Below are 25206 nucleotides of genomic sequence, written 5' to 3' on the forward strand. Positions count from 1 at the left end.
TCCATGATCATACAGATGGCTGTGTAGATATTTCCATGTTTATACTGACAGCGGTGTAGATATTTCCATCTTTATACACATAATGGTGTAGATATTTCCATGTTTATACAGATGGCGGTGTAGATATTTCCATGTTTATACAGATAGCGGTGTAGTTATTTCCATGTTTATAGAGATATCAGTGTAGATATTTCCACGTTTATACATATAGCGGTGTAGATATTTCCATGTTTATACACATAGCGGTGTAGGTATTTCCATGTTTATAGAGTTGGCAGTGTAGATATTTCCATGTTCATAGAGATGGCGGTGTAGATATTTCGATGTTTGTATAGTTGGCAGTGTAGATATTTCCATGTTCATAGAGCTGGCAGTTTAGACATTTCCATGTTCCTACAGATGGCGGTGTAGATATTTCCATGTTTATACTGATAGCGGTGTAGATATTTCCAGCTTTATACACATAACGGTGTAGATATTTCCATGTTTATGCAGATGGCGGTGTAGATATTTCCATGTTTATACAGATAGCGGTGTAGTTATTTCCATGTTTATAGAGATATCAGTGTAGATGTTTCCACGTTTATACAGATAGTGGTGTAGACATTGCCATGTTTATACAGATGGCTTTGTAGATATTTCCATGTTTATAGAGATAGCGGTGTAGATATTTCCATGTTCACACATATAGCGGTGCAGATATTTCCATGTTCATACACATGGCGCTGTAGATTTTTCCATGTTCATACAGATGCCGGTGAATTGATTTCCATGTTTATAGAGATAGTGGTGTAGATATTTCCATGTTTACACAGTTAGCGGTGTAGATATTTCCATGTTTACACAGATAGCGGTGTAGTTATTTCCATGTTTATAGAGTTGGCGATGTAGATATTTCCATGTTTATACAGATGGCGGTGTTGATATTTCCATGTTTATATAGTTGGCGGTGTAGATATTTCCATGTTCATACAGATGGCGGTGAAGATATTTCCATGTTTATACACATAACGATGTATATGTTTCCAAGTTTTAAGAGATAGTGGTGTAGATATTTCCATGTTTACACAGATAGCGGTGTAGATATTTCCATGTTTACACAGATAGCGGTGTAGATATTTCCATGTTTATACAGAAAGCGGTGTAGATATTTACATGTTTATAGAGACAGCGGTGTAGGTATTTCCATGTTCATACAGATAGCTGTGTAGATATTTCCATGTTTATTCAGAGAGCGATGTAGATATTTCTATGTTTATTGAGATAGCGGTGTATATATTTTCATATTTATGCAGACAGCGGTGTAGATATTTCCATGTTTATAGAGATAGCAAAGTAGATATTTCCATTTTTATAGAGATTGCAGTGTAGATATTTCCATGTTTATAGAGATAGCGTTGTATATATTTCCATGTTTATAGAGATAGCGGTGTAAATATTTCCATGTTTATACAGATATCAGTGTAAATATTTTCATCTTTATAGAGAAAGAGGTGTAGATATTTCCATGTTTATAGAGATAGAGGCGTAAATATTTCCATGTTTATACAGATAGCCGTGTAAATGTTTACAGGTTTATAGAGATAGCAGTGTAGATATTTCCACGTTTATACAGATAACGGTTCAGGTATTTCCACGTTTATAGAGAGAGCGATGTAGATATTTCCACGTTTATACAGATAGCAGTGAAGATTTTTCCACGTTTATAGTGATAGCGGTGTAGATATTTCTACGTTTATACACGTAGCGGTGTAGCTATTTCCACGTTTATACACATAGCGGTGAAGATATTCCCTCGTTTGTACAGATAGCGGTGTAGATATTTCCATGCTTGCAGACATAGCAGTGTAGATATTTCCACGTTTATATAGATAGCGGTGTATATATTTCCACCTTTATACAGATAACAGTGTAGATATTTCCACGTTTGTAGAGACAGCGGTGTAGATATTTCCACGTTTATAGAGATAGCGGTGTAGATATTTCCACATTTATAGACACAGTGATGTAGATATTTCCACGTTTATAGAGACAGCGGTGTAGATATTTCCATGTTTATAGAGATAGCGGTGTAGATATTTCCATGTTTAAAGAGATATCGGTGTAGATATTTACATGTTTATAGAGACAGCGGTGTAGGTATTTCCATGTTTATACAGATACCGGTGTAGGTATTTCCATGTTTATAGAGATAGCGGTGTAGATATTTCCATGTTTATTCACATAGCGCTGTGCATGTTTACATGTTTATAGAGATAGCGGAGTAGATATTTCCATGTTTATGGAGATAGCGGTGTAGTTATTTCAATGTGTATACAGATGGCGGTGTAAATATTTCCAAGTTTGTAGAGATGGCAATTTAGATATTTCCATGTTTATAAAGATGGCGGTGTAGATATTTCCATGTTTATAGAGATGGCTGTGTAGGTATTTCCATGTTTATACAGATAGCGGTGTAGATTTTTCCATGTCTATACAGATGGCGGTGTAGATATTTCCATGTTCATAGAGATGGAGGTGTAGATATTTCCTTGTTTATACAGATAGCGGTGTAGTTATTTCCATCTTTATAGGGATGGCGGTGTAGATATTTCCATGTTTATACAGATAGAGGTGTAGATTTTTGCATGTTTATACAGATGGCGGTGCAGATATTTCCATGTTTATAGAGGCAGCGGTGTAGATATTTCCATGTTTATAGACATAGCGGTGTAGATATTTCCGTGCTTATAGAGACGTCGGTGTAGATATTTCCATGTTTATAGAGATATCGGTGTAGATATTTCCATATTTATAGAGACAGCGGTGTAGATATTTCCATGTTTATACAGATAGCGTTGAAGATATTTCCATGTTTATAGAGGCAGCAGTGTAGATATTTCCATGTTTATACAGATAGCGGTGTAGACATTTCCATTTTTATAGAGACAGCGGTGTAGATATTTCCATGTTTATACAGATAGCGGTGTAGATATCTACATGTTTATAGAGACAGCGGTGTAGGTATTTCCATGTTTATACAGATACCAGTGTAGTTATTTCCATGTTTATAGAGATAGCGGTGTAGATATTTCCATGTTTATACAGATAGCGGTGTAGATATTTCCATGTTTATACACATAGCGCTGTGCATGTTTACATGTTTATAGAGATAGCAGAGTAGATATTTCCATGTTTATGCAGATAGCGGTGTAGTTATTTCAATGTTTATACAGATGGCGGTGTAAATATTTCCAAGTTTGGAGAGATGGCGGTGTACATATTTCCATGTTTATAAAGATGGCGGTGTAGATATTTCCATGTTTATAGAAATGGCTGTGTAGGTATTTGCATGTTTATACAGATAGTGGTGTAGATATTTCCTTGTTTATACAGATAGCTGTGTAGATATTTCCATGTTTATAGAGGTAGCGGTGTAGATATTTCCATGTTTATAGAGATATCGTTGTAGATATTTCCATATTTATAGAGACAGCGGTGCAGATATTTCCATGTTTATACAGATAGCGTTGAAGATATTTCCATGTTTATAGAGGCAGCAGTGTAGATATTTCCATGTTTATACAGATAGCGGTGTGGACATTTTCGTTTTTATAGAGATAGCGGTGTAGATATTTCCATGTTTTTACAGATAGCGGTGTAGATATTTACATGTTTATAGAGACAGCGGTGTAGGTATTTCCATGTTTATACAGATACCGGTGTAGTTATTTCCATGTTTATAGAGATAGCGGTGTAGATGTTTCCATGTTTATACAGATAGCGGTGTACATATTTCCATGTTTCTACACTTAGCGCTGTGCATGTTTATATGTTTATAGAGATAGCGGAGTAGATATTTCCATGTTTATGGAGATAGTGGTGTAGTTATTTCAATGTTTATACAGATGGCGGTGTAAATATTTCCAAGTTTGTAGAGATGGCAATGTAGATATTTCCATGTTTATAAAGATGGCGGTGTAGATATTTCCATGTTCATAGAGATGGAGGTGTAGATATTTCCTTGTTTATACAGATAGCGGTGTAGATATTTCCATCTTTATAGGGATGGCGGTGTAGATATTTCCATGTTTATACAGATAGAGGTGTAGATTTTTCCATGTTTATGCAGATGGTGGTGTAGATATTTCCATGTTTATAGAGGCAGCGGTGTAGATATTTCCATGTTTATAGACATAGCGGTGTAGATATTTCCGTGTTTATAGAGACGTCGGTGTAGATATTTCCATGTTTATAGAGATAATGGTGTAGATATTTCCATGTTTACGCAGATAGATGTGTAGATATTTCCATGTTTACACAGATAGTGGAGTAGATATTTTCATGTTCCTACAGATGGCTGTGTAGATATTTCCATGTTTATACAGATATCGGTGTAGATATTTCCATGTTTATAGAGATAGCTGTGTAGATATTTCCATGTTCCTACAGTTGGTGGTGTAGATATTTCCATGTTTACACAGATAGTGGTGTAGATATTTCCAAGTTTATGCAGATAGCGGTGTAGATATTTCCACTTTTATTCAGATAGCGGTGTAGAAATTTCCATGCTTATACAGAAAGCGGTGTAGATATTTCAATGTTCCTACAGAGGGCGCTGTAGATATTTCCATGTTTATAGAGTTGGCGGTTTAGACATTTCCATGTTCTTACAGATGGCGATGTAGATATTTCCATGTTTATACAGATAGTGGTGTAGATATTTCCATCTTTATTCACATAATGTTGTAGACATTTCCATGTTTATACAGATGGCGGTGAAGATATTTCCATGCTCATACAGATGGCGGTGTAGATCTTTCCATGTTTATAGAGATAGCGGTGTACATATTTCCATGTTTACACAGATAGCGGTGTAGATATTTTCATGTTTACACAGATAGCGATGTAGGTATTTCCACGTTTATACAGATAGCGGTGTAGATATTTCCGTGTGTATAGAGATATCGGTGTAGATATGTCCATGTTTATACAGATAGCGATGTAGATATTTCCATGTTTATTCAGATGGCTAGGTAGATATTTCCATGTTTATACAGACAGCGGCGTAGATATTTCCATGTTTACAGAGATAGCGGTGTAGATATTTCCATGTTTACACAGATAGCGGTGTAGATATTTCCATGTTTATACAGAAATCGGAGTAGATATTTCCATGTTCCTACAGATGGCGCTGTAGATATTTCCATGTTTATAGAGTTGGCGGTTTAGACATTTCCATCTTCATACAGATGGCGGTGTAGATATTTCCATGTTCATACAGATAGAGGTGTAGATATTTCCATCTTTATACACATAACGGTGTAGTTATTTCCACGTTTGTACAGATAGCGGTGTAGAGATTTCCATGTTTATACAGATGGCTATGTAGATATTTCCATGTTTATAGAGACAGCGGGGTAGATATTTCCATGTTTAAACAGATAGCGGTGTAGATATTTCCATGTTTACACAGATAGCGGTGTCTTTATTTCCATGTTTATACAGAAAGTGGTGTAGATATTTCCATGTTTTTAGAGACATCGGTGTAGATACTTCCATGTTTATACAGATAGCTGTGTAGATATTTCCATGTTTACACAGAAAGCGGTGTAGATATTTCCATGTTTATAGAGATAGCAGTGTAGCTATTTCCATGTTTACACAGAGAGCGGTGTAGTCATTTCCATGTTTACACAGATAGCATTGTAGATATTTCCATGTTCATACAGATAGCGGTGTAGGTATTTCCATGTTCATACAGATGGGGGTGAAGATATTTCCATGTTTATACAGATAGCGGTGTGGATATTTCCATGTTTATATAGTTGGCAGTGTGGATATTTCCATGTTCATACAGATGGCGGTGAAGATATTTCCATGTTTATACACATGACGCTGTAGATATTTCCAAGTTTTAAGAGATAGCGGTGTAGATATTTCCGTGTTTACACAGATAGCGGTGTAGATATTTCCATGTTTATAGAGATAGCGGTGTAGATATTCCCATGTTCCTACAGTTGGTGGTGTTGATATTTCCATGTTTACACAGATACCGGTGTAGATATTTCCAAGTTTATGCAGATAGCGGTTTATATATTTTCACTTTTATGCAGATAGCGGTGTAGATATTTCCATGTTTATACAGAAGGCGGTGTAGATATTTCCATGTTCCTACAGATGGCGCTGTAGATATTTCCATGTTTATAGAGTTGGCGGTTTAGACATTTCCATGTTCATACAAATGGCGGTGTAGATATTTCCATCTTTATACACATAACGGTGTAGATATTTCCATGTTTATACAGAGGGCGGTGTAGATAATTCCATGTGTATACACATAACGGTGTAGATATTTACATATTCCTACAGATGGCTGTGTAGATGTGTCCATGTTTATAGACATAGCGGTGTAGTTATTTCCACGTTAATACAGATAGCGGTGTAGGTATTTCCATGTTTATAGAGAAACCGGTGTAGATATTTCCATGTTTATGCAGATAGCGGTGTATATATTTCCATGTTTATATAGTTGGCAGTGTAGATATTTCCAGGTTCATACAGATGGCGGTGAAGATATTTCCATGTTCATACAGAAGGCGGTGTAGATATTTCCATGTTTATATAGTTGGCAGTGTAGATATTTCCATGTTCATACAGATGACGGTGAAGATATTTCCATGTTTACACAGATAGCGGTGTAGATACTTCCATCTTTATACACATAACGGTGTGTATATTTCCAAGTTATAAGAGATAGCGGTGTAGATATTTCCATGTTTACATAGGTAACGGTGTAGATATTTTCATGTTTATAGAGTTGGCAGTGTAGATATTTCCATGTTTACACAGATAGCAGTGTAGATATTTTGATGTTTATACAGATAGAGGTGCAGATAATTCCTTGTGTATACAGATAACGGTGTAGATATTTACATATTCCTACAGATGGCTGTGTAGATGTTTCCATGTTTATACAGATAGCAGTGTAGATATTTCCATGTTTATAGAGATAGCCGTGTAGATATTTCCATGTTCCTAAAGTTGGTGGTGTAGATATTTCCATGTTTATAGGGTTGGCGGTTTAGACATTTCCATGATCATACAGATGGCGGTGTAGATATTTCCATGTTCCTACAGATGGCGCTGTAGATATTTCCATGTTTATAGGGTTGGCGGTTGAGACATTTCCATGATCATACAGATGGCTGTGTAGATATTTCCATGTTTATACTGACAGCGGTGTAGATATTTCCATCTTTATACACATAATGGTGTAGATATTTCCATGTTTATACAGATGGCGGTGTAGATATTTCCATGTTTATACAGATAGCGGTGTAGTTATTTCCATGTTTATAGAGATATCAGTGTAGATATTTCCACGTTTATACATATAGCGGTGTAGATATTTCCATGTTTATACACATAGCGGTGTAGGTATTTCCATGTTTATAGAGTTGGCAGTGTAGATATTTCCATGTTCATAGAGATGGCGGTGTAGATATTTCGATGTTTGTATAGTTGGCAGTGTAGATATTTCCATGTTCATAGAGCTGGCAGTTTAGACATTTCCATGTTCCTACAGATGGCGGTGTAGATATTTCCATGTTTATACTGATAGCGGTGTAGATATTTCCAGCTTTATACACATAACGGTGTAGATATTTCCATGTTTATGCAGATGGCGGTGTAGATATTTCCATGTTTATACAGATAGCGGTGTAGTTATTTCCATGTTTATAGAGATATCAGTGTAGATGTTTCCACGTTTATACAGATAGTGGTGTAGACATTGCCATGTTTATACAGATGGCTTTGTAGATATTTCCATGTTTATAGAGATAGCGGTGTAGATATTTCCATGTTCACACATATAGCGGTGCAGATATTTCCATGTTCATACACATGGCGCTGTAGATTTTTCCATGTTCATACAGATGCCGGTGAATTGATTTCCATGTTTATAGAGATAGTGGTGTAGATATTTCCATGTTTACACAGTTAGCGGTGTAGATATTTCCATGTTTACACAGATAGCGGTGTAGTTATTTCCATGTTTATAGAGTTGGCGATGTAGATATTTCCATGTTTATACAGATGGCGGTGTTGATATTTCCATGTTTATATAGTTGGCGGTGTAGATATTTCCATGTTCATACAGATGGCGGTGAAGATATTTCCATGTTTATACACATAACGATGTATATGTTTCCAAGTTTTAAGAGATAGTGGTGTAGATATTTCCATGTTTACACAGATAGCGGTGTAGATATTTCCATGTTTACACAGATAGCGGTGTAGATATTTCCATGTTTATACAGAAAGCGGTGTAGATATTTACATGTTTATAGAGACAGCGGTGTAGGTATTTCCATGTTCATACAGATAGCTGTGTAGATATTTCCATGTTTATTCAGAGAGCGATGTAGATATTTCTATGTTTATTGAGATAGCGGTGTATATATTTTCATATTTATGCAGACAGCGGTGTAGATATTTCCATGTTTATAGAGATAGCAAAGTAGATATTTCCATTTTTATAGAGATTGCAGTGTAGATATTTCCATGTTTATAGAGATAGCGTTGTATATATTTCCATGTTTATAGAGATAGCGGTGTAAATATTTCCATGTTTATACAGATATCAGTGTAAATATTTTCATCTTTATAGAGAAAGAGGTGTAGATATTTCCATGTTTATAGAGATAGAGGTGTAAATATTTCCATGTTTATACAGATAGCCGTGTAAATGTTTACAGGTTTATAGAGATAGCAGTGTAGATATTTCCACGTTTATACAGATAACGGTTCAGGTATTTCCACGTTTATAGAGAGAGCGATGTAGATATTTCCACGTTTATACAGATAGCAGTGAAGATTTTTCCACGTTTATAGTGATAGCGGTGTAGATATTTCTACGTTTATACACGTAGCGGTGTAGCTATTTCCACGTTTATACACATAGCGGTGAAGATATTCCCTCGTTTGTACAGATAGCGGTGTAGATATTTCCATGCTTGCAGACATAGCAGTGTAGATATTTCCACGTTTATATAGATAGCGGTGTATATATTTCCACCTTTATACAGATAACAGTGTAGATATTTCCACGTTTGTAGAGACAGCGGTGTAGATATTTCCACGTTTATAGAGATAGCGGTGTAGATATTTCCACATTTATAGACACAGTGATGTAGATATTTCCACGTTTATAGAGACAGCGGTGTAGATATTTCCATGTTTATAGAGATAGCGGTGTAGATATTTCCATGTTTAAAGAGATATCGGTGTAGATATTTACATGTTTATAGAGACAGCGGTGTAGGTATTTCCATGTTTATACAGATACCGGTGTAGGTATTTCCATGTTTATAGAGATAGCGGTGTAGATATTTCCATGTTTATTCACATAGCGCTGTGCATGTTTACATGTTTATAGAGATAGCGGAGTAGATATTTCCATGTTTATGGAGATAGCGGTGTAGTTATTTCAATGTGTATACAGATGGCGGTGTAAATATTTCCAAGTTTGTAGAGATGGCAATTTAGATATTTCCATGTTTATAAAGATGGCGGTGTAGATATTTCCATGTTTATACAGATAGAGGTGTAGATTTTTGCATGTTTATACAGATGGCGGTGCAGATATTTCCATGTTTATAGAGGCAGCGGTGTAGATATTTCCATGTTTATAGACATAGCGGTGTAGATATTTCCGTGCTTATAGAGACGTCGGTGTAGATATTTCCATGTTTATAGAGATATCGGTGTAGATATTTCCATATTTATAGAGACAGCGGTGTAGATATTTCCATGTTTATACAGATAGCGTTGAAGATATTTCCATGTTTATAGAGGCAGCAGTGTAGATATTTCCATGTTTATACAGATAGCGGTGTAGACATTTCCATTTTTATAGAGACAGCGGTGTAGATATTTCCATGTTTATACAGATAGCGGTGTAGATATCTACATGTTTATAGAGACAGCGGTGTAGGTATTTCCATGTTTATACAGATACCAGTGTAGTTATTTCCATGTTTATAGAGATAGCGGTGTAGATATTTCCATGTTTATACAGATAGCGGTGTAGATATTTCCATGTTTATACACATAGCGCTGTGCATGTTTACATGTTTATAGAGATAGCAGAGTAGATATTTCCATGTTTATGCAGATAGCGGTGTAGTTATTTCAATGTTTATACAGATGGCGGTGTAAATATTTCCAAGTTTGGAGAGATGGCGGTGTACATATTTCCATGTTTATAAAGATGGCGGTGTAGATATTTCCATGTTTATAGAAATGGCTGTGTAGGTATTTGCATGTTTATACAGATAGTGGTGTAGATATTTCCTTGTTTATACAGATAGCTGTGTAGATATTTCCATGTTTATAGAGGTAGCGGTGTAGATATTTCCATGTTTATAGAGATATCGTTGTAGATATTTCCATGTTTATACAGATAGAGATGTAGATTTTTCCATGTTTTTACAGATGGCGGTGTAGATATTTCCTTGTTTATAGAGATGGTGGTGTAGATATTTCCATGTTTATAGAGATAGCGGTTCAGATATTTCCATGTTTATACAGATGGTGGTGTAGATATTTCCATATTAATAGAGAAAGTTGTGTAGATATTTCCATGCTTTTACAGAAGGCAGTGTAGATATTTCCATGTTATACAGATGGCGTTGTAGATATTTCCATGTTTATACAGATGGCGGTGTAGATATTTCCATGTTTATAGAGATGGCGCTGTAGATATTTCCATGTTTATATAGATGGCGGTGTAAATATTTCCAAGTTTGTAGAGATGGCAGTGTAGATATTTCCATGTTTATAAAGATGGCTGTGTAGATATTTCCATGTTTATAGAGATTGCGGTGTAGATATTTCCATGTTTTTACAGATAGCGGTGTATATATTTCCATGTTTATACAGATAGCGGTGTAGATATTTTCATGTTTATGCAGAGAGCGGTGTAGATATTTCCATGTTTATACAGGTAGCGGTGTGGATATTTCCATGTTTATACAGATAGCGGTGTTGATGCTTCAATGTTTGTACAGGTAGAGGTGTAGATATTTCCATGTTTATTGAGATAGCGGTGTAGATGTTTCCATGTTTATACAGATAGCGGTGTAGATATTTCCATGTTTATACAGATAGCGGTGTAAACGTTTACTTGTTTATAGAGATAGCATTGTAGATATTTCCATGTTTATACAGATAGCACTGTGGATATTTCCATGTTTATACAGATAGCGGTGTAAATGTTTTAATGTTTATAGTGATAGTGGTATAGATATTTCCATGTTTATAGAGACAGCAGTGTAGATATTTCCACGTTAAAAGAGATAGCGGTGTAGATATTTCAACGTTTATAGAGACAGCGGTGTAGATATTTCCACGTTTATTTTGGGCAGGAAAAATGTCGAAATAGGAAGGGGCAATGTTTTTGGCCATATCATTGGCAGTATTATTTTATCTGTGTAACTTTATTTGCTAGGCAGGCTAACAGAACTGAATATTTATCTTTTAGCCTTTGGAATAGAGGTAAGTAAGGAGAACAGATTTATGAGTGGAATAAGCAAATATATTTGCTACAGAAACTGGAAATCAACAATGTTTAGAAGTAATCTCCAACTTTCTTTCAAAATCTGTTCCCTCTCGTTCATTCCCTGTTTTAGTCATTGGCAGTTGATTTTTCTCACTCAAAAAGTTAAGAGTATTTTTTTCATATTCTTCTCTTTTTTTCACCTTTGTTTCAATTTGGCTAAAAATTATTATGGAGGGAATGTCCTACCTTATTTCTTAAATTTTCTTCTCTTATTTATTACTACTATTTATCCAACCCTCACTTTGTTCCTGCCCACATTTTTCCCCCCATGGGTTATTTTTTTTCTTCCAATTTTAATGTATTCTACTCAACAATCTACTTCCAACAGATTTTACTTTATAACAGACACCTATGGCCATGTCTCCACTTCTCATAGATCCATCAATAAGTCTTACTTCCTCCAGGACAGAATTCAAATATTTTATCATGAGATTAGCTCCTCACGATACTGCTCTTTTTCAGTAGTCCAATGTCCTCCTTCACAATTCCCCCAAGAATCCCATACTCTGGTCAAAACAAATTACTTGTGAGTTCAGCAACATAGTGTCCTCTAGTTCTTGGGTATTATGCAAACCTCTTTTCCTCTGCCCGAAAGCCTCATTCCATGACTTTTATTTTTCTTCTTCTTCTCATTTTTCCTCTCCTTCATCCTCTCCCTATCCTTCCCACCTTCTCTTCCCTCTTTTCTCCCCGTTCCTCTCCCCTCTGTCCTCCTCCTACATTTCTCCTTCCTCCTTCCTCCACCTCCCTTGCCTTCTTCCTCTCCTTTCCTTTTTCTTCCTTCTTCTCCCTTCTGCCTTCTTTGTTCCTTCCTTTTCTTTCTTTCTTTCTGTCTTTCTTTCTTTTCTTTATTTTTGATATGTCCTTCCACCATTTATGCTCAGATTTCTGAGCAAAAATTTCTTGTGATTTGAGGTTTCTTGTGCAGGGAATTTTCCCTTATAGACTATCCCTCCACACTGCCACTACCACCCCCTACACACACACACACACACACACACACACAGACACATGTGTATTGATTTATCTCCATGACTAAATTCTAAGTGCCTTGAGGCATAGTTCCTACCCTGTGTAATTCATTTGTGGACCCTAGAACAGAACAAGCACTTAATAAATATAGATTGACCAAATGATTGAACAAAGAACATGTGCAGGTATTCAAATGCCAAATATTTGAGATTTTGGATTATTTCTTCTTCCTTCTGAGATACATATGCTCTATTCCATAAAAAAGCAGATTTAAATAAAATATCAAGGGAAGATGTTTTTAACAGTACTTACATTTGTGCTAAGAATATTATATTATTTCTAGGTTTTTGTTTTAGTATGAAAAATGAAGCTAAGTCCTGAAACTATATAATGAGGCTTTATTGAAGAAGAATTAATCTGGGCCAAGCATTTCCCATATTTTAATAGACATACAGGTACTTTTGCCATATTATAACAGAAATATTGTATTTAGAAATGAATGGACTTAAAGAAAATGAGTGGACTTAAGTTGTAACATAGCCGTCTTGTGGTAAGTCTTTTTGGTTTATAGAAATGATTGTTTAGGAGGCTGAGGTGGACAGATCACTTGAGGTCAGGGGTTCAAGACCAGCCTGGCCAACATGGTGAAACCCCATCTCTACTAAAAATACAAAAATTAGCTGGGCATGATGGCGTGCCGCTGTAATCCCATCTACTCCAGAGGGTTGAACCTGGGAGGAGGAGGTTGCAGTGAGCTGAGATGGCACCACTGCACTCCAGCCTGGGTGACAAAAAAAGACTCTGTCCTGGAAAAAAAATGATATTTAGATTTCCTAAAAAGACTTCTTTTCACATACGTGGGCCACTATGCACCTGCCCTACACACCCCAGGGCTAGTATATTAGTCTATTATGGCTGCCATAACAAAGTACCTCAGACTGTGTTACTCAAACAATAGAAATTTATTTTTTCTTGATTATTGAGGCCAGACATCCAAGTTCAAAATGTCAGCAGGATTGATTGAGTTTTGTGTCCTTTCCTCTTGGCTTATAGATGGCTGTTTTCTCCCTGTGTCTTCACATGGTCTTTCTATACCTGACTATGACCTAAACTCTAGTTTAAGTACACCAGCCATATTGGATTAGGGCCACCCTGGTTACCTCATTTTACCTTAGTTAGCTCTATAAAGGCTGTATTTCCAATACAGTCACTTTCAGTACTACTTTGGGTTAACACTTCAACATAGGAATTTTGGGAGGCATGATTTAGCCCACAATAACCAAGTTCCAGACAACTAGAAACAGCTTCTATGTTCTAGGGCCTGCTGACATCATTAAAACTAGCCAGTCCTAGGCTTGCTTACCCTGCCTCCCCTGCTTCTTCTCCTAGAAACCAGAAGAAAGTTTCTTACCCACATTTCACTCCTCTTCCTCTGCCTCCTGACTGATGCTGGGACTTTCCCACGTGCTCCCTCTTCTTGGAGAAGAGGTGTCTAGAGACACCCAAGAGGAGGTCTATACTCTGGGTGACCAAATAATCTGTATAACAGACCCCCATGACACAAATTTACCTATATAACAAACCCACATATGTACCCCGAAGTTAAAATAAAAGCTTTTTTTTAAAAGTAAAAAACAACTCATAGAGCTGAATACTGGAAAATAGGAACCTTACCATATGTAAATTTATAAATAAATTTGAAAATGAAATGACCAACTTTTAAAGTTGAAAAATTCTGAGATGAGGAAGTTTATAATATATGGCTTATTTATTATACCGTTATTTATGAAAATGAAACTATTATTTTACCATATATATTTCTCTTTACTCTAAAAATATATCATGAAGTCAGGAGTTCGAGACCAACCCGGGCAACATGGTGAAACCCTGTATCTACTAAAAATATAAAAATTAGCCAGGTGTGGTGGCACATACCTGTAATCCCAGCTACTGGGGAGGCTGAGAAGGGAGAATCGCTTGAACCCAGGAGGCAGAGGTTGCAGTGAGCTGAGATCATGGCACTGCACTCCAGCCTGGGTGACAGGGTGAGATCCCATCTCAAACAAAAGAAAAAAGAAAAAATACATATAAGCTATTTTATTTATAAAACAACTTAGTATTAGGTATGTTCACAGTTTCTGAATACTTTGCAAATTGGACAATAAAACTAATTTTTAATATGAAAGAAATTGTTTAGCCTATTTCCAGATTTTCAAACAATACCGTTCTAACCTCTGCCCCTTCCAAGATATGAAATTTTATTGTACATTTATTGAAAAGAGGATCACTTTAGATTTTACCAAAGTAGCTAGTATGAAAAAAAAATCAAGCCTTGCTATTGTGATTAAATAAGAACATGTTTAATCACTGATTCTTGAATAACACTGATTCTTAAAGAAACAGCTGATTATAATTTTGTATAACGATTTCATGCTGTGGCTCACAATCAGAATATTTTGAATATTCTGTGAATATTTTTAGATTGGTTTTTCAGGACTTTGCCTAAGTCTCATTTGTAAAGCCCTCAAATATACCAATCATCCCTTTATTAGAATCTGAATGATGCATATATATTATCCAGTTAAATAACTAAGGACCTTTTTTATTTTAGTAGCTTCCAGTTCTCTTTTAAGAGACAGTAACTGTTCCTTCCTTGAAATCCACTACAAATAAGGATAACTGACACATTGTCTAAAACCTCTGGAGTAAAAACTGGATGTCAATTATAACTTTTACCACAATGGCCTTGAGACTTGGACTTCATTTTCTACCCTCTGAGAGAGTCTGGACAATTTCATTTAATCTGTTTGTGCAAGATAAGATTGGAAGGATGGCAGGCCCTAGACATGTGACTTCAGTGGTACAGACACCTTGAAATGGTTGGCAAAGCCTTATTCCACTAATCATGTATCATTGATGGAGGATTTGAAAACCCCTAAAATAATATTGTACTGACAGATTGTGGTACAATGTAAGAATAAGAGAAAGAGAGTTGGGCACAGTGGCTCACACCTGTAATCTCAGCACTTTGGGAGGCTGAGGTGGGCAGATCACCTGAGGTCAGGAGTTCGAGACCAGCCTCAACCTGGCCAACATGACAAAACCCTATCTCTACTAAAAATACAAAAATTAGCCAGGCGTGGTCGTGGGCCCCTGTAGTCCCAGCTACTCGGGAGGCTGAGGCAGGAGAATCGCTTGAACCTGAGAGGCAGAGGTTGCAGTGAGCCGAGATTGTGCCTCTGCACTCCAGCCTGGGCAACAGAGTGAGACTCTGTCTCAAAAAAAAAAAAAAAGAAAGAAAGAGTGAGAGGAGAGAGGGAAGAAGGGAGAATTAATATGAGTATAAATAACTGACATCTTTAAATAGCTTTGAGCTCTGGGATTGAATGCACTAAAATAAAAATAGCTGTCCAGATTTATTAATTGACAATTTATGCATACCAGGCCAAAATACTTACTCATATACCACTGGTTTCATGGTTGTAAATTCCAGTTTTCAGGCCAAAGGTAGTTAAAGTGGTAGACACTGGTGAAATAAATGTAATACATTTGACAAAAGCTACGTTTTTAATTCCATGCAATTTGTACTCAACTGTTTTGCTATTTTTGTTTATAGTGCTTCTGGGTTTTTTTTTGTCTTGTGTAAATAGTGATGAATTAGAGATAATATGCAACATTTAACTGAACTATGGCCAATATTTAGTTATGTACCTCTAGGGACAGAAGATTTGTAGCTATTATATGAATCTACAAAAATTACAGTTTTAATTGTTTCATGGTAATCGTTATTGTGCAATCTTAGCTTCATTTATTGCCAACATTCCCTTAATTGCATATGCAGCTTTGTTTTCAGTGCATCTTACATTCAAGAGGATTTGCATATTCATCATTTGTAAACTCCCATTATGAGAAACCAGATTGTGGATGCATTCATAAATCATTTCCATAACCAATTGCTTCAGTTTTATCACAAATAAAAGTGAACATGATGTATATTGAGTCTACAATGTTTTAAAATTTTTCATCAGGTTGTTCTTAGGCCATTTATTCATTTATCAAACAAGTATACATTGAGCACCTATTATGCCAATAAGTTTTTTAGATAGTCCTGTGATAGCAGTGAAAAAGCAAATAGGAATCATTGCGTTCACCAAGCTTACAATTTAGTCAGGGAGAAAAATGATACTAAGCAAATAAATAAAAAATATAATTTATGTCAAGTGGTGATATTTGCTATGGAGAACAGTAAAACAAAAAACTGTGATAAGAAGTTCTAGAAATGAGGATGAGATGGTGATGTTTAAATAGTCAGTATGGTCACATTAAAACATATAATCTGAGAAAAATAGCCAAACAATAGAGGAAATAAGCCATGTGAATATTACATATGTTGACAAAAAGAGTCAAGCTCTGTAAAATATTAAAAGAGATTTATTCTGAGCCAAACATGAGTGATCAATGGCTCATGACACAGTCCTCAGGAGATCCTGAGAACAGGTGCCCAAGGTAGTTGGGCTACAAGTTGGTTTTACACAATTTGGGGAGACATAAAATATCAATCAATGAATGCAAGATGTACATTGGTTGAGTTTAGAAAGGCAGAACAACGGGAAGAGGGGGCTTCCAGGTCATAGGTAGATTCATAGATTTTCTGGTTGACTATTGGTTGAGTTATTATCTGAAGACCTGGAATCAATAGAAAGTAATGTCTAGGTTACAATAAGAGCTCGTAGAGACCAAGTTTTTACCATGTAGATGAAGCCTCCAGATAGCAAGCTTCAGAGAAAATAGACTGTAGATATTTCTTATCATACTTAGTTTGTTCTACCAGTAATTGCAAAAGGGAGGAGGGTATAATGAGGCATGTCTGGCTTCACTTTCCCATCATGGCCTGAACTAGTTTTACAGGTTAACTTCGGAATGTCTGTAGATGAGAGGAGGAGTCCATTCAGATGGTTGGGGGCTTAGGATTTAATTTTTTTATTTATATATCCAGCTATAAATGCAGAGGCCTTGAGGAAAGAGGCTTTGGTTTATATGAGGAAGGTCATAGTAAGGCATTGATGTTTACTTCATGTAGGATGAAAACCCATGGAAGGGCTTTAAGCAGAGGAGACATGATCTGACCCTCAAGATTATAGTGGAGCAGGGACAAGGACAGAAAGACAAATTAAGAAGTTACTAAGATGATCAGGAAAGAGATGATGTTTCCTGAGCCAGAGTTGGTAGTAGTAGTGGAGGTCGTAAGATGTAGTTGGATTCTGGATGTGTTTTATTGATAATGCAGAAATTTGCTGATGGATTGCATGTTTGGTGAGAGAGAGAGCAAGAGATGAGTCTTGGAAGACCCCAAATTTCTCGCCTTAACTAGAAGGATGGAGTTTCATTAACTGGGATAAGAAAGGCTGTGGGAAGAGAAAGTTTACTTTGAGAAAAATCAGAAGTTTATTGAGATAGTAACCGCCCAAGGGGTTCATCTTGCCAGCTGCCTGGGCAGAGCCAATTCATCAAGATGGGAATTGCAATAGAGAAAGAGTAATTCATGCAGAGCCGGCTATGTGGGAGACTGGAGTTATATTATCACGCAAATCAGTCTCGCTGAGCATTCAGGGATCAGAGTTTTTAAGGATAACTTGGTGGGTGGGGGGAAGCCAGTGAGCCAGGAGTGCTGACTGGTCAGAGATGAAATCATAGGAAGTCGGAGCTGTCTTCTTGTGCTCAGTCGGTTCCTGTGTTGAGGCCACAAGATCAGATGAGCCAATTTATTGACCTGGATGGTGCCAGTTGATCCATCAAGTGCAGGTTCTGTGAAATATGTCAATCACTGATCTTAGAAGCAGTTTAGGGAGGGTCAGAATCTTGTAGCCTCCAGCTGCATGACTCCTAAACTATAATTTCTATTCTTGTGGCTAATGTTAGTCCTACAAAGGCAATCTAGTCCCCAGACAAGAAAGAGGTCTGCTTTGGGAAAGGGCTGTTACCATCCTTGTTTAAACTATAAACTAAGTTCCTCCCAAAGTTAGTCCAGTCTCCACCCAGGAATGAGCAAGGACAGCTTGGCAGTTAGAAGCAAGATGGAGTCGATTAAATTAGATCTCTTTCACTGTCTCAGTCATACTTTTGCAAAGGTGGTTTCAAGATTTAGACCTATTTCTGTGACCCGAGGGAAGAGGCTTAAGTCAGTATCAGGATACTGCTGGAGTATAGAGTTGGAGTCCACAAAAATTTTGGGCCTGAGGTATAATTTTATGAGTCCCCAGCATTTAGGAAAGGGTTTAATAGCATGTTACTAGGTGATATTAACAAGGTTGTGGGTGTGTAGAGAGGAGAAGAGATGGAGGGACTGAGCTTCCAGGCAGTCTCATGTTGAGCAGATGAGGGAAAACCACAAGAGAGACTGAGAAAAAAAAATAGGTGGTAACACAGTCAGAAAACCAGAAAAGAGTTTTATGCAAAAGCCTGGTGAAGAAAATATTTCAAGAAAAAGGGAGGGATCAGTTCTGTCCAATATTACTGATATGTCAAATATGTTGATGAAAAAAATTAAATATGAGATTTAGCAACATAGAGGTCAATCTTGATATATGCAGTTTCAGGGGAGTGGTAAAGGTGATGAAAAAACAAACAAACAAATAAGGAATAAAATACTGATCCATGCTACAACATGGATGAACCTCAAAAACATTTTGCTGAGTGAAAGGAACCAAGCACAAAGGCTACAGCCTGCATGATTCCATTTATGTGAAATAGCAGAGTTGGCAAATCCATAGAGATAGAAAGCAGATGTAGTGGCTCCCAGGGTAGGAGGGAGAAGAGAGAATGGTGAAGTGACTGATGAGTACAAGTGATGAAAATGTCTTGGAATTAGGTAGTTTGATGATTGCACAACATTTCAAATTTTATAAAAGCCACTGACTTGTACACTTTTTTGTTGTAGTTGTTGAAGCAGAGTTTCGCTCTTGTTGCCCAAGCTGGAGTGCAGTGGCACGATCTCAGTTCACTGCAACCCTGCCTCCCGGGTTCAATTGATTCTCCTGTCTCAGCCTCCTGAGTAGCTGGGACTACAGGCATGCAACACCACACCTGGCTAATTTTTGTATTTTTAGTAGAGACGGAGTTTCGCCATGTTGGCCAGGCTGATCTTGAACTCCTGACCTCAGGTGATCCATCTGCCTCAGCCTCCCAAAATGCTGGGATTACAGGCATGAGCCACTGTGCCCGGCCTTTTTTTTTTTTTTTTTTTTTTTTTTTTTTTTTTTTTTTTTTTTTTTTTGAGTTGGACTCTCACTCTGTTGCCCAGGCTAAAGTGCAGTGGTGCAATCTCGGCTCACTGCAACCTCCGCCTCCTGGGTTCAAGCAATTCTCCTGCCTCAGATTTCCTAGCTGGGATTACACGCGTGTGCCACCATGTCTTGCTAATTTTTGTATTTTTAGTAGAGATGGTGTTTCACCATGTTGGCCAGGCTGGTCTCGAACTCCTGAACTCAAGTGATCCACCTGCCTCGGCCTCCCAAGTGCTGGGATTACAGTTGTGAGCCACTGTGCCCAGCCTACTTGTACACTTTAAAATAGATAAAATGGAAATGGTTAATGATATGTTTTGTGAAGTTTATCTCAATTAAAAAAACTGTTATTGACATAGATTCAAGAGAGAATAGGAGGGGAAAGAACTGGTGTTTGAGTCAGTGTGAGAATAGGCAGAACTTTGAGAAGTTAGTTGGAGAAGGTTGTCGGATCAGGAGAATGTTTTTCTAAGATGGATGAAGTTTTGGCCATTTAGGTCCTGAAGGAAATGATCTTGTAGAGAAAGAGAACACATCATTGTAAATGAGAGGAGAGGAAATTGGCAGCATGATTCCTTAAATAGCCGAGCAGAGATGAAATTTCTGTCTAAATGGAAGACGTCATCCAGAGAAGGGCATGGAGAGTTGACCCGCTCCTACAGGGGGCAAAGCGTGTGGACAGCTGGCCAGTGAGATTGATGATGCGACTTGTAAAGTTTTCTTCTGATTTCTCTCATTTTCCCAATGAAATGTGAAGCAAGGTGGTGAGCTGAGAATGCAATAGGGAAGGAAGAGCTGGAAGTTAAAAGAGGGAATAGAAAGCTTTGAATAGTTGTCTAGGAATGCGGAAAAGGAAAGAATGAGGGTCACCCTGATGCCAATGGAGTGAGTAGTCATGAATACGAAGTCATTTCAGTCTGCATGATTGTGGACAAAGTGAAATCTGCATGATTTCTTCACTCATTCAGCTGCACAAATACAGGCTAGAGTAAGTGAAGGGATTTATTTTCTAGAGTTTTTGCCATGAGAGTATGGAGAAGTATGAGCATGGCCAGGGAGTGATTGCTTGTCTGACATCTCTAATAAAGGAAATGAAGACAAGATAGGTGAGGGAAATAACTGAAAATAATTTAGGATCCTGGGCTTGTAGAAGCTGGCGCAGCTGAAATATTGTTAGAGTAGAGATATGAAAAGAAGTGAGCTGGACAGATAGGGATGATGGTTGGTGAGTGGACCACTTGAAATGAAGACAAGGAAACGTTATCATCATTAGTAATGATGGTAATACTTCTTCTGAAGAGTGGTGGCAAAGGTTGTTTTTCATCAAAGTTCTCCTTCAAAGTCATCAATAAGAAGAGATCAAGAAACTGAGAAGCAAATAAAAGTGAATATTTACATGACAGAGAATGACAGTGAGCTCAGAGCTAGAATCTTCAGGGGTTGAGGGGCAGGGCATCCTCAGGGCTCACCTACAGTGTCTGTAGGTGATTGTAACAAGCTGGAACAGTGAGGGGTGCCATTTGACATGAGAGTCAAAGCTTGGGTATTTAGGAAGGTCAGAGGGAGAATTGTCTGCAAGTGGTATGGGCAGAAAGGACTCCTAGTCTACCTTCAAGTCTTATATTGGGGGGCTTGGGGAAAAGAAAACAAAAACACAGGCACAATTTTTTTTTTTTGAGATGGAGTCTCGCTGTGTCACCCAGGGTGGATTGAAGTGGCGTGACCTTTGCTCACTGCAACCTCCACCTCCTGGGTTCAAGCAATTCTCCTGCCTCAGCCTCCCTAGTAGCTGGGATTATGGATGCATGCCACCACGCCCAGATAATTTTTGTATTTTTAATAGAGACAGGGTTTCACCATGTTGGCCAGGCTCATCTTGAACTCCTGACCTCAGGTGATCCACCCTCCTTGGCCTCCCAAAGGCCAGCCCATGCCTGGGATTACAGGTGTGAGCCACCATGGCCGGCCAACAGGTACAATTTGGGAAGGCTCCAGAGAAAGCAGTTCCAGGGAAGATCCACCTTCCACGTTTAAGGGGCACCATATCTTGTATTGGACACATGTACAACTGTCCTTCAAATAGTAGACTCTGAGTTCCAACATTAGGGCAATTTTTTTACTCCTATGAAGGATTGGCTTTGGGGCTTGCCTGTCATTATGGAGATATGATTAAAATTCTGAAACATTGGCATAGTTGTTTTGTTCTGTTTTTCTCTGTCTCTATTTGAGTGGTGTGTGTGTGTGTGTGTGAGAGAGAGAGAGAGAGAGAGAGAGAGAGAGAGAGAGATAGGGTTACCTAAAGGGTGATGATACCATAAAGAGAAATTGGTTACAGAGTGCTTTGTAGAATGAATATTAACATTAAAGCAAAATACTTGAGTCTTTCCAGTTGCACCTGCATTTCACTTCTTGCCAATCTTTAAATTTAACAGATGGAATTTTACTGTGTCAAGAAGCATTGAATGCTGAGCGGGAGCTATGTCATCCAGATACAGATCTCTGCAGATTTGATGCTACAGATGAAGAGTTGAGATGTAAGTGTTAAATTGAGATATTCACTTTTCTGGTATATATGCAATATGTGAGACTCAGATACCACTCACAGGAAAGTGCACACGCCAACCTTTGTTGACATTAATGTCCTAGTTTTAGCTGGAGTGTTATTGGGAGGCTGTGGTGGTTTATACTAAATACATCAATTTAAGGCGATGACATTTTGTGAAACAAACTAAAGCCATTGTGGAATGATATGCAATGTTTCTTCTATAAAATTTCAGTGTGATTATGAATAGTAAATAATTTAAACTAACTAATCTAATCCCATAAAGTAGGTAAGGTAAAATATAAAGACATTTTAAAAATTGTTGACTGGGTATGGTGGCTCATGCCTGTAATCCCAGCACTTTGGGAGGCCGGGATGAGAGGATTGCTTGAGGCCAAGAGCTCAAAATTAGCCTGGGCAATATAGCAAGATGTCATCTCTACCAAAAAAAAAAAAAAAAAAAGAATTACCTGAGCATGGTGGCATGCACCTGTGGTCCTAGCTACTTGGGAGGCTGAGGCTGGAAGATTGCTTGAGCCCAGGAGTTTGAGGCTACAGTGGGCTATGATTGCAACACTGCATTTGGCCTGGGTGGCAGAACAAGACCCTGTCTCTTAAAAAAATTAAAACATATTGTGACTGAAGTGGTGACACATACAACAAAAACTAGGAATCTCCTTTTTTTATGGCAATGGGTCACATTTGAGAGGATATTGTACATGTGGATCAACTGAGAAATTTTTGCAAAATGGAGTTGCTGGTACACTCTAAGTCTTATTGAATCCCAACTTCCAGATATAAATTAGTGTGTGCTGATGTGTGTGTGTGTATATAAGCCTTCTGGTTGATTACAACACATAACTTGGTTAAGCAGCCACTCTAGCAGACTAATAGTCCACCAAGATCTTTTTCTCCCGTTTAGTGTGTCAGGCCTGTGGGTTTGAATTTGACATGTGTGAGTGGACGTCAGAAGCATCTGCTGGCCAAATTTCCTGGATGCACACAAAAGCGAGAGAGATCCCTGCATTCGAATCCACACCTCAGCAGAATCAAGGAGGTGATGATGAAGGTAGAAAAAAAGATAATATCTTTTATGTATTACTTTCAGAATTCTGCTTTATGGTGACTAGTTATAAGACATTACATAGGAGGCCTTGGTGAATATACTGAGTATATTTTATTGAAAATACATTCTGCCATACGAGCTGAAGGTGAAAATAACAATTATGTTTCCAACAGTGTAAAACAAGAATTATACTAGGTTAACAATATTTTTTAAGTTTTATTATTTCCTTCAGGATTTATTATCGTGTGAACAAAAAGTATTAAAAGGCTATTTTTTTTTTTTGAGACAGAGTCTCACTCTGTCACCCAGGCTGGAATGCAGTGGTGAGATCTCGGCTCACTGCAACCCCCGCCTCCTGGGTTCAAGTGATTCTCCTGTCTCAGCCTCCCGAGTAGCTGGGACTACAGGCACGTGCTACCATGCCTGGCTAATTTTTGAATTTTTAGTAGAGACAGGAATTCACCATGTTGGCCAGGCTGGTATCAAACTCCTGACCTCAAGTGATCCACCCACCTTAGCCTCCTGAAGTGCTGAGATTACAGGTGTGAGCCATCATGCCCAGCCAAGTCAGCCAGCTCTTTCTTTCTCTCTTTCTTTCTTTCTTTCTTTCTTTCTTTCTTTCTTTCTTTCTTTCTTTCTTTCTTTCTTTCTCTTTCTTTCTTTCTTTCTTTCTTTCTTTCTTTCTTTCTTTCTTTCTTTCCTTCCTTCCTTCCTTCCTTCCATCCATGCTTCCTTCCTTCTTTCTTTCTCTCTTTCTTTCAACACTGCTCTGTTGTCAATGAGTTTCTTCCTCTTGCTAACATATTAATTTGTATTTTCTGTTTACTTTTATTCTTTTTGCTTTTTTTCTTTCTTCCTTTTCTTGGAGGGGTGAGTATTGTTACATTTTTATTTTTATTTTTTTCACTGATCTGGAAGCTTTAATTTGTATATCTTATCGTTATGACTATTCTTAATTTTAGGGTATATTCTTTATATGAAATTTCTTTAACAAAGCCTAAAGTGCTCTAGTATTTCTGCCTTCTTGAACACGAGAAAGACCAAACTATCATTTAATTATTTTTTGGTCCTGAGTTACAGTTGAACATTTTAAAGAGTTTTAAAGTCAATATCTTGTTATGATACTTGTAATTAGTAAGTTTATATATTTCATTATTTTTCTTACTCACCATTGTTTTTTAGATTTTATGCTTTCCTTCTTGGTTCCCTTATCCCCTTGCAAAGGTTGACTCTTTAATCAATTTTTCTTTTATTTAGAAAAGATCTGTGGTGATGAGCTCCCATAGTACCTGTAAACTTAAAATGTTTTAAAATTGTTCTCACTTCGAAATAATAATTTATCTGGTCATACAATTTTAGATTTTTTTTTTAATTTCTAAGTACAGGGTGATTTTCCCTCTTTAGCTCCTGATATGTGCTGTAGTGACGGAGAATTCTGAGTGCATGTAATGGTTTTTAGTTTAATGCAGATTTTAAAAATGTTTCTTTATCTTTGTTATTTGAAAATTTCAGTATGATGAGTGCAGGAATGAGTATATGTTTAATTTTTAATGCTCAGAATGCACATATATCATCACTTGCAGAAATTATGTTATTCTATCCAAGTAATTCTCTCTTACTCCCTCTAATCTTTTCAACTTGAGTTTCTATTAAACACAACTAATGTTCACACTCCATAACCTGACTCCTCCTTTTTATTTTCTATATAATTTACTCTATTTTGAGTTACATTTCAGGG

The sequence above is a fragment of the Gorilla gorilla genome, chromosome 10, assembly GCF_029281585.2.
Source record: "Gorilla gorilla gorilla isolate KB3781 chromosome 10, NHGRI_mGorGor1-v2.1_pri, whole genome shotgun sequence".
In the NCBI taxonomy this organism is placed as follows: domain Eukaryota; kingdom Metazoa; phylum Chordata; class Mammalia; order Primates; family Hominidae; genus Gorilla; species Gorilla gorilla.